The sequence below is a fragment of the Octopus bimaculoides genome, chromosome 2 (genome assembly GCF_046866305.1).
Source record: "Octopus bimaculoides isolate indiv1 chromosome 2, ASM4686630v1, whole genome shotgun sequence".
Classification (NCBI taxonomy): Eukaryota; Metazoa; Mollusca; class Cephalopoda; order Octopoda; family Octopodidae; genus Octopus; species Octopus bimaculoides.
In genome coordinates, this window is record NC_142929.1 from 177,505,808 (window position 1) to 177,524,631 (window position 18,824).

Consider the following 18,824-nt stretch of genomic DNA (forward strand, 5'->3'; position numbering starts at 1 on the left):
ACTAAATTTAAACTGCTTTGAATTCCATATACAAAATCATATATATTAAACCTGCATAACAGCAGTGCCCTAGCATGGCCGCAGCTCTTAAGCTGAAACTATTAAAGCAAAATAAAAAAAAAACATATTTTAAAGCAAGGCAGCTTTCGTATCTATGTAAATTGTTTTAACCCATACTTTGTATTTGTTGATCCTTACACTCAATTACTCAATTGTTTTTGTGTGAAATTGTTGGAAAAACTCTTTAAAAGATAGTAAAGAAATGCACAAAAAATGTAACTTTAAGATTTATTATAATATAGAATCTTGTCATATAAAACTATGAGTGGTTTTGCAACAAGTTGTGTTTATTTGATTAGATCATTGATTAGAATAAATGTAATCACATTTTTATGTAAACAACGTTTCATTACAATTATCTACATACATTTTAAAATACCAGCACACAACAGGTTTATTTAGGCTAGCTATGGTTTATTTAAATTTGCCATTGAACCAGACATACCTATGTACCATAGAACCCAGTCTGAGAAAAAGACAGTAGAATGTTACTAGCAATAATTATCTTAAAAATACTTTTTTATTTGAACTATATTATTATACTGGGGACTGATGTCCCCAGCACAAGATCAATTGTACTGTATTTTAAACAGTTATACATACACACACATGTGTGTGTGTGTGTGTGCGTGTGTGTGTGTGTGTGTAGTTGAAATTTACAGAAAAACAAAAGACAAAAACAGGTGTATTAGTTTAATGCTCGAGAAGGTGAGAAAGTCTTTTACATTTCAAGCCTATGCTCTTCCATAGAAAGGAACACAAAGAAATATACAGAGAGAGAATAAAAAAAACTTTAGGACCTATTGGTCAATCATGGCAGTCAATCATATATACACATGCATACACACACACATATATATATGTATTTATATATGTATATAAGGATAAAGGTGAAACCAAATATTGAAATTATGAATGCAGTTAATGCACATGTTTCTAAGCAGTTATGTAAGATAACCCTTACATAACTACTAGAAACGTGTGTATTAAATGCATTTAAAATATTCAACAATTGGTTTTGTGTCTTTATACTCATATTATGCATCTTCTTTTCACAACCATCTAACCTTTGAGAATATTAGTTAATACAACAAAGTTATAGGAGTGTAATGATTAATTGGACTTGAGTTAAAAGGTTCTGGTAAAGTATATTGCATCAAACCACAACACTACATACACACATCATCATCATCATCATCATCATCGTTTAATGTCCGCTTTCCATGCTAGCATGGGTTGGACGATTTGACTGAGGACTGGTGAAACCGGATGACAACACCAGGCTCCAATCTAATTTGGCAGAGTTTCTACAGCTGGATGCCCTTCCTAACGCCAACCACTCGGCTATGTGGTTTGTTATGCAACCAGGTATTTGGGGTTCAGCCTCACTAGCACTTTGAACAAGTATCCTTCTGCTATGGAATTCTGGGTAGTAGATTTAATAGACTGAAGCTGAAAGAAACCAGACATGTGTGTGTGCAATGAAAATTATATTAGTGAAAACAATATAAAATATTTAAAGATTATACACATGAACTTATACATACATGTGAATCTGTACACACACACATGTATGCATGCATGTGTGTGCATTTCCTAGAATAAATTCAGCATTTTCCTTGCATCTTCATTTAGATTAGTAAATCATAAATAGATACAGAAATGTACACAAAAATGTGAAAAACAAGTTTTCTAAATATATATATATACATATCTATACAAACACAAGCATATTCATACAAAAACCTGCATGATCCTGATATTTATCATAAGCTTCTCTTTTCACAGTACTAACTCGAGATTTATGATACCACATAAATTCACATTTATACCAATAATTATTAGGTACATTTGGGTATGTTGGTAAATGTATAATTGACAATGTGGAAAAGCTAAGATTATTGGGCTAAGAAAGTGACCAGCTAATAAACACTTAAGAGATGCAACCAGTAAGAATAGTAAAATTAAACAAGACTTTTCTTAAGTCCAACCTATCATCGTTATCATAGAAATACTGGTAATGGAAGTTTGCTTCTTTGCTAGAAGCAAGCGCTTTTTTTTTTTTGTAAAAAGAAATCAAATATTTAAAAAAGGAAGAAAACAAATACATTTAATCATTTTTACATGTACATGTATGCATAAGTGAAAAGAAAACTACACCAATGGAATAATTGATAAAAAAGGAAACAAATATTCAACAAGCAAACCCTATATTTCAATCACCACAACCAAGACAATCTCTATTCTCAAACTGATGAAAGAATAGTAAAATATTCAAACATTAAATTAAAAGTTGCAAAAAAAAGAAGAAAAAATCCCCCAGAAAAAGAAACTTTGTAGTACTTACATATTTTAATATGGCAAGAAAAGTATTCCAAATGATTGTATAGGTAACTGTCAAATAAAAACATGAAAGAAAATATATAAATAAGTAAACAAAAATGTATTTATGAATTATTTTGTTACCTCTCTCTCTCATGAGAGGGGTAACAGTTTCATGAATGAAAATTCTGTTGTTTGACCAACTGAATTACTTGCTCATTGAATTAACATGCAAGTGGTTGAGCATTCCATAGACAGGTGTACCTTTAACATAATTCACAGAGTGTGACAAAACTATATCTTTGAATTACAGCTACAATCCATACAATGGGTTTCTATACAGTTTCCATCTATCCAACTTTACTGACAGTGTATGGGACAACCCTCAGCTGTGAAAAATGTCAAGTATCCAAGATGCTATGCAGTGGGACTGACATAGCATGTTGCAAAGTGAGCTTCTTAATAATTTGGGTATATTGTACCAGTACACACACATAAACACATACATACACACACATGGGTGGAAGGGAAAACTAGAGGTGGAAATTAGGTGAGGAGACCAATCCCAGGTTTGCCTAGATGGGACGGTCTTCCTGAGTACTGCATACTACAAATCATTCTGCCATTTGTCCTTTTCTCCATGAGGTTCAAAGTCCTGTGATTAGCCTTCACTACTGAGTTCCATGTCTTCTGGGGTTTCCCCTCTTCCACAAGTTCCATCCATTTGCAGTGATCAGCACTTTTTTATACAGCTGTCCGCATTCATATGCATCACATGTCCATATCAGTGCAGTTTTCTTTCTTGTACACTACATCCAATTCCTCTTATGTCTAATTTTGCTCTCAATATATTTCATCATCACCATCATCATTTAACATTCGTTGTCCTTGCTGGCATGGGTTGGAAGGTTTGACCAGGGCTGGTAAGCAGGAAGGTTGCACCAGAATCCAGTCTGATTTGGCATGGTTTCTATGGCTGGATGCCTTTCCTAACACCAAACACTCAGAGTATAACGGGTGCTTTTATGTGCCAGTTGCGTGATACCAGTATCTGCTACGACTGTGATTTTACTTGGCTTGACGGGTCTTCTTCTCAAGCATAACATAATGCTAAAAGTCTTAGTCATTGCCTCTGTGAGGCCCAACACTTGAAAGGAGCTTTTTACATGGGTTGGACGATTTGACTGAGGACTGACGAACTAGATGGCCTGCACCAGGCTCCAATCTGATCTGGCAAAGTTTTTACAGTTGGATGCCCTTCCTAACAACAACCTCTCCAAGAGTGTAATGGGTGCTTTTACGTGCCACCGGTACGAGGGCCAGTCAGGAAGTACTGGCAATGGCCACGCTCAAGTGGTGTTTTTTACGTGCCACCTGCACAGGAGCCAGTCCAGCGGCACTGGCAATGACCTCGCTCGAGGGCCAGTAAGGCAGCACTGGTAACAAACACGTTCGAATGGTGCTTTTTACGTGCCTCCAGCACGGAAGCCAGTGAGCTGCTCTCAGCGCTCCATTGGCATGGGTGCCAGTCACCGAATTTGCGAATTTGATTTGATTTCAATTTCACTTGTCTCAATAGGTTTTTGCAAGCAGAGTTTAGTGTCCAATGAAGGAAAGTACGCATAAGTGGGCTGGTTACACCTCTGGCATAGGCCACAGGTTATGGTCTCACTTGGCTTGCCAGGTCTTCTCATGCACAGCATATTTCCAAAGGTTTTGGTCACTAGTCATTGCCTCGGTGAGGCCTAATGTTTGATATTTGATTAGTTGTTCCTCTTCATTGTCTCCTTCTACACACAAGATAAAACTCCCACTTTATTGCAATTTGTCCTTGTAATGCCCACCCACCATTATAAAAAAAAAAAAAAAATCATCCTTATTAGTTGACTCAAATAACAACCAACTGAAAATAACATACTGCACACAGTGTTTTCATTTTAAACATCACTTTCTAATATTTATTTATTAGTTTGTTTATCTATTTACTTTTGCCAACTCTATGAAATATTAGCAACTAGGTTGCAATGTCCTGTGCTGCCAAAAACAACAATCTTTTTAAATGTCGGGCAATGACACCGAGTCTTGCTGAAGGCACTCCACCACCAGACAAATCTAACCAGCAACAATGCAAAACCACCCCAGTCACTTAATAAAATCTTCCCTCCTTTGCTGAATGGAGAAGCAAGCACAAATAACTGCACAGTGAAAACATATTTGACTGAACTGTTTGGCTATCTATCTGTCTGCTTCCCCTTTTGTGTGTGTGTGGTGTGTATATATATATATATATATACATATATATATATATATATATATGTACACACACACACACACACACAACGTTATTAGCAAATTTTCCTATGTTTTGATTAACTTTAAAGGTTGCTGGCAATGACAGTGCAGAAAATGTCATCTGTTAGAGGAAGAATAAGCTGCAGACTTGTGGTGCTAACACAACCTAACTGAAAGTGCATGCATGAACATTAAAGACCCTTGTAAGTTAGTCACTGATACCACTGCCACCACTACCACCACCACCACCACAGTCACCACCATTATTCCTACTACCATTGCCGCTATCACTGCTGTCTCTACTTTCACCAGTGTAACCACTACAACCACTACAACTATTATTACTACTATCACTACTGCCATAACCACTACCAACAAGACCATTATTTTCAACATCATCTTCAGTTCCACAGAAACCTATTGATTAAATATTTAACATTGAAGAAACATTGAAAACAAATTGTTTCATATTAAGAAAATAAATTAAATTCTTTTTTTTTTATAATTAATCGAGAGATACTCAAATTCTTATGACTACACTCCTATTATTTTCGTTTTTATTATTATTTTTATTATGCACATTACTGTCATCATTTAACATCCGTTCTCCATGATGGAATGGGTTGGACAGTTTGATAGGAGCTGGCAAGTAAAAAGACTGTTAAGCTTTACTATCTGCACTGGCATGGTTTCTATAACTGGATGCCCTACCCTCTTCATCATAAAACCCACCATCTCCACCATATTTGAATGCTTTGGTTTGCTTAGCCATCAACCCTCTCAAGAAAGGATTGAAAGTTACAACATCTCATCTTAGAATACCGGAAGATATCCTCATTCACAACAATACAATTATTATCATTGTTGTTAATGCTAATGTCCTTACAATCATCACTGACTACTTCATTTCCCTTATACTGTTAATGCTTATAAGAAAGCCTACATTGTACTCCAGTCTCTGAAAACATCTCGGGTTTGGTGACTGCAAAATATCCTTAGCATCCTCAGGAAAGGCTTTAATCTCACAACTAAACACTCTTCCTCCATCATTGCAACTGCCATCATTATTGGCATTTTATGCTTGTTTTTCTAAACTCGCAAGAGTTGGACAGGTCTTCAGTACCGGGTTGTGTCACTTGTTGCAGTTATTTGCCATCTCTGTTGTGAGGTTCAATCTCTTAAAATCAACTTTCATAACTTTTTACCGTATCATATTTCATCTTCCTTTCTTTCACTTGGATTGCTCCATGTCTTTACTAAACCATCATCTCCCATATGCATCACATGTTCACATTGATGAACTCTACACTTTTCATATGCTATATCTAAATCCTCTTATATCCAGTTATCCTCTCAGCTCAGTTTTTGCTTCATCATTCATACATATCAACATTACACATCCTGTGAAATATGCATTCATTTCTTTTCAGCCTTCACATTTTCCCTGTTCAATGTCCTTGTTTTTCTGGTATCCAACACTCACTTACACAAAAGCATCATAAAATCTATCCTTTCCCCAGAAAGAATTCCTCTGTTGACTGTATAAGTAATTTTTTTCTACTTTGCTTTTACCCTGGATACTATGCTTTTGGAACATTATCTTTCATTCACTGTTAATTAGGTCACTAGGTAAGAGAAGCTATCAGGTATTTTTTTTTTATATATATCATAGCTGAATAGCTATGATAAAAAGAAGGCGTAACTGAGAATTGAGCTCTGGTAAGACACCTATTTGCATGCCAGATTCTCTACTGAACTCATTGCTAACTCTCATGCAGATAATATCTCTCCATACAGTTTGTACATTTCTTGCAAACCACTCATTTATACCTACTTCTCTCAGCATTATTCAGACTGCAGTGCATGAAACTTCAACAAAGGCCTTCTCCCACAATGAATGCTTAGTCTTTACCAAAAACTTATCCAATAGATATCTCACTAAAAAGAGAACACAAACTTGAACTATGCTTTATCTAAGCTGATTTTCTTCTTAATTAGTTGTGCTGTAACTCTTTTTGTTACTTTCATCACTTGTTTAATTAATTTGATGCTTCTGAGGAAGCTTCTTTCTACAGTGCAACCTTTGCCTTTGTAACAATTACTGATGCTACTTCTATAGCAGATATTGTGAATAATCTCTTCCTGTACAACCTGTTGACTGTGCAAGTAACTGGTGTATATCTTACATCACTGAATATTTTCAGCATCTTAGTGCTTCCCTGAAAGTGGAGTTGCTTTCCTTGCCTTCACATCCTTAATGACCAAATGGCTACTTTAAATATATCTCACACGATTTCAATAGCCGACAGCCATGTTGAGTCTCCTTGGGATTGTTTCATCTCTCCCATAAATTCTTTTATTCAGCAGTTTCTTGCAGCAGTATTTCCATGCCATTTTCATCTTGGCATCAGTGAAGGCTATGATAACAAACATTTTACTTACAGCATCTTGATTTATACTGCCATACGACTTTGTAATCCCAAATACTTCACACTTCTGATCCTCGTGTCATAGAACATTGACAAATTTCTTACTTTCTGCTTCACTTCTTGCTATGTACCATTGATGTTTAGCTTCTGTCATAGCTACATGTTGTTATCTTTTCCAAGCATTTTATGGCTCTGTCTACTATATTATTCCCTATGTCACCAGGTTGAGACCTTGCTCCAGCCATAGATGTGGTCTCTGCCTCACAACATGTCTTACAGAAACTCTCAGTTTTCTTCTATATTACATGTCTCTTGTCTCTTCCTCTGCTGCAAAATGTATTTCACCTAGTACTCATTTAGTATCTATGTACCTCAATGTTCTCGTGTACAACACTGTTTTTAAATCAAATCCTTTCTTTAGAAATCTAAATGTGAACAATGAACAAATGTCTACATTTAAACAGAACACAGGTGCATAATTAAAGAAAATACAAAAACCTGATAAAAATCTGACAAACTGTATACCAGAGTTCCACCTTTTTTTTTTATTTCTAGTCTTTTTGAATCAGTAATGAAACTTGTAGGTAAATATAAACATTAACAATGTTTTTATTTTCTCATTATAGCTTACATTTCTCCAACATTGAGAGTTGTTTCTCTACATATTTTCAACCAAAGGCAGACTAGTCACCCTGTTAATCATCTATGGGTAAACTCTGATGATCCAGTTACGTACATCCAATTAATATGTAGCTAATGGCATATCAACATGCAACATTTCAGATTGTAACTTTTGTTTGTAAATTTTGATTGAGCAAACCTATAATCAAATGTGTTGTAACCAGGATGATATTCTTTAACGGTATTCAGAACTACATTGTCTCATATGTCCATTTTATAACATAGTAATGCATGATTTGAGAGATATATGGAAATATTTCTAATAGGTTAAATGATCATAGGTTTTTTTTTTTTTTTTGGCCATGTACTGGCAGTGGAAATGGTAGCAGCTGATATTTTTCAATAATCATAATGCTAGCAAGTTAAATTAAATGTGAAATGCTGGCAGAAGGCCACACAATTTGACAGTTGATGAAAGTTGATGAAATCCTCCCCGGCACTTGAAATGGTGCTTATGTCACCCACTACCTAGATAATAATAATTATAATCAAGACGATAATGATTTCTTGCATTGGGATAAAACCACAGGCTTATAAAGGAACAGTGTAATTCACAGAATTGGTCCCAGTACATGTCTGTTAAATATTCTAGATGTAGAGATGCAGTTAAGGCATTCAGGCTAACAAGCTACCATTTCTGTCAATCCCAATGACCTTTCCAAAAGCTGTTGACTTAATATCTGTCTCAAGAGCATTAACAGTATAAGTAAGTCAAATGGCTTCAACAAGTGATAAATCTATACTACAGTCTTAGCATTCCAGGAGCTGGCTCTTGTACCACAATACTATGTGAGTGGTGACTATAAAATACCAGGGGTTGTAATTTTGTGATGGTGAAATTAACTGAATGATGGCCTCCCAACCTCTTTGGTCATGAATGACCATGGCATTGCACCTAGAAAGTTGCCCTCTGAGGTACATGTCTGGGCAAGATCGTTTATGGAGGGCCAGTAGTCATCCACACATACCAGCCTCCCCTCTCCATGCCACCAATGTTATCCAAGGGAAAAACAAAAGCCAATACAGCTTGGCACCAGTGATATTGCAAGTCACCTCTACAGATGAGTGAACTGGAGTAACGAGAAATGAAGTGTCTTGCTGAAGAACACAACACACAACCAGGTCTGGGAATTGAACTCACAACCTCATGATTGTGAACCTGATGCTCTAACCACTGAGTCATGCACCTTCATTAGCCATGACAGAAATTTTGATGGTATTGGTGAGTACGATTATCCTAATATCAACAGTGATGCTTATGATGAAAGCGTTGATGAAGCAGATGAAATGACAACTAAATATTTGTACATCACTGCTTTATGACTTACTATGGCCTTTAACACAGAATATCCTAGTGTAAATACCACTCTACTTGTGTGAATATGTATATATATATGCCTACATACTTGTGTATTTGTTTCTGACTTTTGTGCACAATATGCATGAATGCATGTATTTAAAGGGGTGAGAGACAATAAATGAACGGAAGATGTTTGTTAATTGTGCATATATGTAGTGTCTTCGATATATTTGTGAATGTGCTGTGCATAAGAAAGTGTTTGTATCAACGTGCATAAGTGTATTTATCTATGTATGCATGTATGCATCTGTAGAGCACATTAAAGACATATTGTGTGCAGTTTATGTGTGTGAGTGTTTGAGAGAGAGAGAGAGAGTGTGTGTGTGTGTGTGTGTGTGTGTGAGTGTAGCAATTATGTTTTGTGTTGATTATGGGTACGTATGCATATTTGCATTAATTGTGAATGTTGTGTGGATTGTGGATGCTGATTATGTCAGATGATATGTTTACATTTATGTGCATGTGTGCATGCATGTGCATATTTGCATATACGTGCATGTGTGTGTGCACATGTGAACATAAATGTGAGGTCTTGGCAATGTATTACATGAAATGTTTTTAAATGTGGATGTGTGACTGCATTTCTATGTGTATTTATGAGATTACCATGCATCATGTGATTACTCAAAGTCAGCCCTGATCAAGCAGACCTATGACCAAGGGCATCTAGCTATGATCATTCTGTCTTCCCTTTTCAGACATGCTATCCAGTGTCCACTTTTTAAATACTATAGCAGGTGATTTGAAGGAGATTCAGTTGCTATATCTATCAGGTCAAATGACTATGTATTATATATATATTTTTTGTGTGTGTATGTGCAGTGTGCGTGAGAGAGAGAGAGAGAGAGAGAGAGATAATGGGGGAAGAGAGAGAGAAAGAGAGAGAGAGAGAGAGAGAGAGAGAGAGACACACACACACACACACAGACCTATGTACTCAAGAAGACATATACTCCACTGCAGAAGTGCTAAAGCCACTGCCCCTGGTAAAGAGGATCAGCCTGCAAAAGTCCTGTGTTGGGGTCAAGTAAAAAGCACTTGTGCCGGTGCCATGTCAAAACAATCATGTGATGGCATGAAAAAAAGCACCCAGCACACTCTGTAAAGTGATTGACATTAGGAAGGGCACCCAGCCGTAGAAACCATGCTAAATCAGACTGGAGTCTGGTGCAGCCTCCCCATCTTGCTAGCTCTGGTCAAACCATCCAGCCAGCGCTGGATTAACCATTAAGCAAAATAAGCACATGCTTAGGAATCAAGGGATGGGGACACCACAGAAATGAAAATGGTCCGCCACATGAAAGAAATCACTTTAAACTTGCTAAAGTAATATTCGTAATATAGAAGCAGAAGTTTTACATAAAATTAATTTTAACAATATCATCGAAGACTTTTCAATTAAAAGTGGAAGCAAACAAAAATAAACATTATTTTCCATCTTACTGTTAATTTTGTTACATTTTTGAAAAATAAGAATTTGTTTTATGGGTTATTATTGTTAACATTTTGAATCATTTTTGTTTACATTTTGAACCATTTACGTATACTCGAGGGCACCAAAACCTTTTAAGTGTTTAGTACCTCTATGTGCCTTAATCTGGCTCTGCATCCAACCCATGCCAACAAGAAACACTGAAATTAAATGATGATGATGATATATGTGTAATATGTGTGTGTGTGCATATAATACAATTCAGTATGGGATAAATCCATAGATTTTAGCCATCACTGCATTTATAAATTAATTAAATATATCAATTTACTTGATATGTGGAAACATATTCCTTTTTCTTTTTGATTTCTTTTGCAGTCTTAAAGGAATATTATGTGTTACATTTGAATAAACATTTTGTGCATGCATGTCACGTATAATAATTCAGTTAGGTGGTAGTGTACTAAATGACATATATAAAAAAAATTCTCAATGAATTGAAATTTGCCACTTAATTGCAGAAAGAAACAAAAACCTGGTAGCAATTGTTAACAAATCTTTTAGAAGAAGGGAGATAATTTTCAGCTGTTAAGAATTGATTTCTTTAATTTAATTTAATTTTTATGGTTATTTGTGTTGTGCTTTCTATTGTGAGGTCTGTATGTTTAGATGTGAATCTGAATGTATAAGTCAATATGCAAATGTATCATTGCATGCCTCTGTGTGTGCATGCATGTGCATACGTGTGTATGTATGTGTATGTTTGTTTGTATGCGCCTGTGTGAAATTACAAAACTTTAAATTGATAAATCAGCATTTGCTGCTCAGAAGCGAAAATTCAGAATTTCATGTATACAAAGGAATATAATTTCCTATTTATGGATGCTGCCACCAGAACCGTAATCATCACTGTAATGATGGCCACTAATGAGTCCAATCCCTATCACTTCTCACCACTCTTCCAATTACAGCAAATATTCCATTAAAACATATAAACAAGAAATACTGTGAATGAGGAATTTCAGATAGAAACCTTCTAATTTGAATTTTTTCAGTTTTTTAAAACATTGTATAGCTTACAACATTATGTATGTGTGTATTTGTGTGAGTGTGCATATTTATGTGTATATGTGGGACACTTATCATGTAGGTATAATTTATGTAATTTACCTAAAGAATTCTAATATAAATGAAGAGCAATGAGACACATGGCAAAAAATAAATAAATACATAAATAGAAGATATTCAATAATCCACCTTATGTAATTATGATTTCACACATTGGCTCAAAGACAAATATTTGAAGAAGAGGTTTAGCTTGGAGAGATGGAAAGTCAATTGCAGCGAGATGTGGAGTCAGAAATGAAACATTATGTAACAAAATACTGAAATGCTATTCACAAATCCCCTGCTCTTCCAGTTTAAATCATAATGATTTCTATCAGACACAAGGCCAAAATTTCAAGTTGTGCATGCTATAAATAGCTATAAGCTACTGTTTCCCTTTATGGTCAAGAAAATTGGTAATCACAGATGAGTAATTACAGGGTTAAAATCTGGTGACAGTTTGGAGTAGACTCTGATGGATCAATTTTGAGTGAGGCCAGAGGATAAACTGCCAAGTCTAGTGGTGGGAGGGCATTGAATTCTACTGGGACATAGAAGATTTATTTAGAAAAGGAATACTGAGAATAATGCCTGCACAGCAGACAAGTGGTATGAAGCAATATAATTGACAATACAGGCAATTTTTTTTACCTTTAATTCTTCTCAATGTTTATTGATTGGCATAGTCAAATTAACTGATGGTCTCAATATCATATGCTTATAGTCTTTATTTGGTAACCAAAGGTTATATGCAACAGATTAGGAGATTAAACACTTTGAAACTACTCATATGAATGAGCCTTTTTTAGGGAAGTTTCATAAACAGCTTAGTTACTGACAGAGTATTAGAATGTATAAAGCATACAGGTCAATTGAAGATGGAGTAGAAACAAATGCTCACATTTGAAAAGATATTCATTTTTCTTACACTGGAAACAAGCAGTATACCAGGGCTAGATACAAGTTGCAAAAATGTCATGGAAAATTTCATCAAGGAACAGATGTGCTAGATGTCCTTTTAGAAACCTGATTAATTTCAGAATTCAAAAATTCTTAAGTCATCTTGATGGAAGCAAATTTTCTACTTCAAGAGTAGAACTATAAGCTTGAGAATATTTCATAGTCATTTCCAATGTATAGACATGATTTATGACTGAAGTCAAAGCTAGAGTTTTATTTTCTAGTAGGCTAGTTTGTATACGGGCAAGGGAGATTCGATTTATGAATGAGTCACTAATACTTTGGAGATGCATGGCTTAGTGGTTAGAGTATTGGACTCATGATCGTAAGATTGTAGTTTTGATTCCTGGATCGGGCAATGGGTTGCGTTCTTGAGCAAAACACTTCATTTCATGTAGCTCTAGTCCACTCAGCTGTAGAAATGAGTACCACTAGTGGAGGCGCATTGCTTAGTGGTTAGGGTGTTGGATTCATGACCATAAGATTGTGGTTTCAATCCCTGGACTGGGCAAGCCATTGTGTTCTTGAGCAAAAACTTTTTATTTCATGTTGCTCCAGTCCACTCAGCTGTAGAAATGAATTTAGCTGGTCTCTACCAGGCTTTCTCGACCAAGATACGCTGCATGGCTGCAGCGTCACTAATGACCCCCAGATGGTTAAGGAACTTGTCATCGTCACTAATACATTTTGTTTCTATATGTGCTAGTCAAGAGATCTTAAGTATTGAGTAACAAACTCTGCAAGTAATTGTTTGTGAGTGACAAGCTTGTGCCACACTACAACTTCTTTTGTTGGCTGAATGAAAGTGACACACTCAGAAATAATTTCAAAATTTTCTAGAGAAAAGGAGTTTGTTAGGATCCCTAGATAACATCCACTAGCTCCTTTTGATGTAGTTACATACTGAACGTAATCAAGCAAACAATGTTTAAAGGTGCATGAAACTTCAATTGCTCTGGGTACCATATTGAGATTTTTAGGTTATATCTATATTCCATTCTGAGAACAAATTCAATCAAATTATAATAATGACAATCAATTTAAATGATTTAAAAGTCCCACTGACATCTACTGCCAAAACTATAGGATCTGTGGTTTACAGGAGTATTTATAGCAGTAAAAGGTGGGTAGTAAGTGCAGAATTGCATAGCGATATGACAACCATTACTATTATTATAAATAACATTATTTACCTAAAATTATTACATGCATTTTGATAGTTGCTACCAGAATAACTTTGTGGATCTGCATAGTTATGAGTTTATGTATGTTTTTGCTTTTTGTTTCCCAACTCAATTTCATTTAATACATTCTTGTGTGTGAGTGTGTTTATGTATTTGTAGTTTACTTGAACTGAATAATCCTATCTTGTCACGGAGATACAACTTTTGCAAATAACAAATAAGCAAACATATATACATATTAGCTGGGACACAGGTCAACTTCTATCAGCAAATTCTCGCAGCAAGATAGTATGTATGCACCTGAGTGTATGTGTGTGTTTACACATACACATATGCTAACACAAACATACAAACATGTCAATAGATAATTATATGAAAGCATGTGGCCTAATGATTAAAAAGTTGGAATCATGAATGCAAGGTTAAGGGTTTGTTTCAGAGATTGGGTGGGATGCTGTATCTTTGAGCAAGTTACTTCATTTTACGTTGCTTCAGTCTACTTAACTATAAAATGAATACCAGTCAAGTGTTGGGGAAATCCTCTTCTTTGGAGAAGCTAAAAGAGTGTCCATATTTGCTCAAAACTATATGGGCATCTCAAACCAAAAGTATGTTATATCTTACCAAATCATATTTGCTCGCAAGCGATGGCCCTGGTTGGTTGGAATATATATTAGGTATTATATGTGCGTGCATATAATTAAATATATACACAAACATACATATAGAGGGACTTAAATATTCACATACACAAACAGATATCAAAATCGTCATCATTTAACACCAGGTTCTCCATGTTGGCATAGATCATATACATACACATCCATATATATATATATATATATATATATATATATATATATATATATATATATATTGTTAATTATTAATTATTAATTTTATTACTAATTGACGATTCCCTGCCCTATATATCTATATTTTATATATATATATATATATATATATATATATATATATATATATATACATATATATATATTTATATAAGGGCATTACTATACATGAATGCTTTCCAAACACATGGTTCCAGGTTCAGTCCCACTGCATGGCATCTTAGTCAAGTGTCTTCTACTATATGTGGGAGAATGTACGAAAAAAAACAACAACAGACGAGGACAGGTGGTGTAAACAACAAAAGGATGTATTAGTTTGACGCTCAGGAATACAGAAAGTCTTTAACGTTTCGAGCTACGCTCTTCAACAGAAAGAATACGGAGAAAACAAAGAGAAAAACACGGAGAAAAAAAATTGAATGGTGTTTGGTCAACGATACTATAGCCTTGGTGTATATGCAAGAAATGATATTGGAAAGTTAGCTAGAGGGAAAATAAGGAGAAATTTTCAATGGCAATGATAATTAGAAAAATGAGAATGAGAGAGAGAGAGAGTGTGAGTGTGTGTGCGCGTGTGATTAAAATACAGTATGAGAGTAAGTTTTCATAACTAAATTTTAATAATACAAAACAGATATTTAAAAGTGATGAAAACACACACATACACACAAAAATAGGGAATAAATGCCATGGTCACTAAAGACAGATTACATTAATTATGATAAATAGGCTGATGAGGAGAAGTTTATAATGATTATTTCTTCATGATGAATATCATTGCAGCAATGCTTTTGCTAGTAGTGTTGATAATGAATGATGGTGAAAGAGTAGTGATGTTAGTTTATGCTGATGATGATGAAACTGGTACTGATGGTGGTGGTGATCATGTTACTAATAATGGTGATGATGATGATAGTGATTGCAATGGTGATGAAAATACTGCTATTCATAATAACAACAATAATGATGATGATGCTGCTCTCATTAATATCAATAATATTGATGATGATAACAACACAAATGATGATTATGAAGATAATAACATAGCAACAAGAAAGGCCTTAATAGTGGTAACGATGACAGCATAAAAACAATAATGCTGATGATTTTGATGAGAAAGAATACGATTATGACTGCGGTGAAGGAAAAAAGAAGAATAATAGTGGTCATAGAAGGTGGAAGATGTTTCTGGGCTACACTGTATGTTGAGTATTTCCGTGCATGTACATCATTTTCTTCCTGAAAATCATATCATTGAGTCTGCTGTGTTGGTGGAGTGGTGGTAGGTGAGCAGAAATTGGATAGATAGATAGATAGATAGACAGGTAGGTCAGTAGACTGCTTAGAAAAGTTATGAGGGTAGAAAGGTGGGTAGATAGATAAGTCTGTAGTTATATAGGTGAGTATAGGAAGGTGAATAGGTAGATAGGTGAGTTGTTATTTGGATGTGAGGGGTAGATAGGTAGGTTGCTGGGTAGGCAGGTATGTAGACATATAGGCTGGCCAACATTTGGTATTGCAACAGAAGTGCATTGCTAACATTAAAGCACTCTTAGAGATAAACAGACACAGAAATGTGTGTGTGCGTGTGTGTGTGTGTGTGTGTGTGTGTGTGCGTGCGTGTGTGTGTAGATATCAGAAACAGCAGTAGTAATGTTCAAAAAAATTTGGGTGCCACATATTAACCCCACTCACTCACTCACTCACTTGCACCTACTCCCACCCCCAAACTTGTTGCTGAAAACCAAATGCTAATTGCATGTACATGCAGTCAGGGTTACCATCTAACTGCATATTTGACTAATTTTAGTGTGTAGTGTTTGTCTAACTTTCCCACACATCCATCTTAACATTCCCAAATAAATGTACACACACACACACACACACACATAAATTTATGCATGTAACTCAACTACTTCATTCCATCAATGCTTTCTCTTTCTTTTCCCACCCCCTCTCTCTCTCCCTTTGTCTCACCACCCTCAACTCACAACAACCCATGTTTCGTCTATCACATTGATGCATATGACACGGCTGTTGCTTTCGCCTGAAAAACTTTCTCATTGTACTCACCAACCACCCCAATACTACAAACATACTGCTCAACCCCTCCAGCACCACCCCCATGATGATACCCCGACACCATACAGTACTGCAGATTTGCAATACATGCTGTAGAACAGCTAGCCTTGACCTGAATAAATATTGGCTTCTGAAATTTTTTTTTATAGTTTGTCATATGCTTATATATATATATATATATATATATATATATATATATACATCTTGTATGTATACATGCATAAAAAACACTAATATTGTGGAAATATATACATGCTGGCTCATATACACATTTGCAGCCACAATTCATTAATAAGAAATCTGAAAAATGTAATGTGATAAAACGAAGCAAAGTTTTAACCACAAACATCCTGCAACAAATTTACTGGTTGTTTATTCAAAATGTGAAATTTATTAATAGCACAAATGTTACTTAGCACAGCAGGGGAAGAGTAACTGTATATAATTGATGCACTTTTATCAAAAAAGCTTTAACATATATTTCAAACTGTCTGAATAAATACTGTGTACTGCATTATTAACCAACAATGTTAATAGTGCATTATTAATAAACCGTTCTAATAATGCAATATTATACAGATTAGACCACTTTAGCTATGTCTAAGTTTGTATACACTATAAATAGCTAAAAGCTACTAATCACTCTGAGGGCTGAAAATGAGTATTGACAAAGGTCTAAGGAAACTAGAAGCTAGTCAGATTATGCCACTTTCTATGTCCAAAGAGAGATAAATATCTGTAGTGTAATCACTTTATTTTTCATAGTGAGGCTAAAATTATAGGTTTCATCATCATCATCGTTTAACATCCGTTTTCCATGACGGTTTGACTGGGGACTGGCAACCCAGGAGGCTGCACCAGACACCAATCTGATCTGGTAATGTTTCTATAGCTGGATGCCCTTCCTAATGCCAACCATTCCAAGAGTGTGGTGGGTGCTTTTTACGTGCCACCGGCATGGGGAGCCAGTCAGGCGGCACTAGCAACAACCCACATATGAATGGTGCCTATGGTGTGCCACCAACATGGGAGCCAGTCAGGTAGCACTGGCATCAGCCACAACTACAATTTCCATTATTGATTTTGATTTGATTGAGATTCTGATTGTGATTTTGATTTTATAAAAGAAAGAGTGCATCTTACTTCACATTTGTTTTATCAAAAAATACTGTGGTACATTATTAAGCATGTATATATGTGTGTATATATATATAAGAAATTGTGAAGGCGCAATGGCTCAGTGGTTAGGGCAGCGGACTCGCGGTCATAGGCTCGTGGTTTCGATTCCCAGACCGGGCGTTGTGAGTGTTTATTGAGCGAAAACACCTAAAGCTCCATGAGGCTCCGACAGGGGATGGTGGCAAACCCTGCTGTACTCTTTCACCACAACTTTCTCTCACTCTTACTTCCTGTTTCTCTTGTGCCTGTAATTCAAAGGGTCAGCCTTGTCACACTGTGTCACGCTGAATATCCCCGAGAACTACGTTAAGGGTACACGTGTCTGTGGAGTGCTCAGCCACTTGCACGTTAATTTCACGACCAGGCTATTCCGTTGATCGGATCAACTGGAACCCTCGACGTCGTAAGCGACGGAGTGCCAACAACAACATATAAGAAATTATTCTTTTTATTTTGAATTGCATTGTTAATATATTTACTTTTTTACTTGCTGAATCTGGAGGAAGGAGTGGTGACCATGTCCTTCCACCCCTTGTCACCCTTAAGAAGGTTCTAAAGTAGTGAAGGTATTAGATGAGCCAGCTCTGAAGAACAATGGCCATTAGAGTAACAGAAAAAAAGGCAGTAAAAGGAGACAGTATGCCTGTGAACTAAATTCTGGAGTCCCTTGTTGACTAAATGCCAATCACTTGAGTAGCCTTTCTCCAGATGCAGTACAGGATGTTTGTATGCATAGCAACAGCATTGTTCCAAATGTGGGAGAAGTATTCTACTGAGGACATTACTCAAGCCTAATAGAATGCAAGCATCTACTGGCAGCTGAAATATTTTCTGGCCCTAAAGAGAAGAGCTAGTCTTTAGGATGTAGCGGGTATCGTTAGT

At 35.7% G+C, this 18,824-nt stretch overlaps 1 protein-coding gene across 16 annotated transcripts in view; it reads right to left on the reverse strand.

The window, feature by feature from the left end:
* Window positions 1–18,824, reverse strand: part of LOC106882686 (vitamin D3 receptor) — an 886,520-nt gene that overhangs the window by 119,579 nt on the left and 748,117 nt on the right. For all 16 annotated transcript variants that reach the window (XM_089348112.1, XM_089348109.1, XM_089348107.1 and 13 more), the window contains one exon: window positions 2,408–2,454. The gene's annotated coding sequence lies outside the window, so the exon portion shown is untranslated. The remainder of the gene's footprint in view (window positions 1–2,407; window positions 2,455–18,824) is intronic.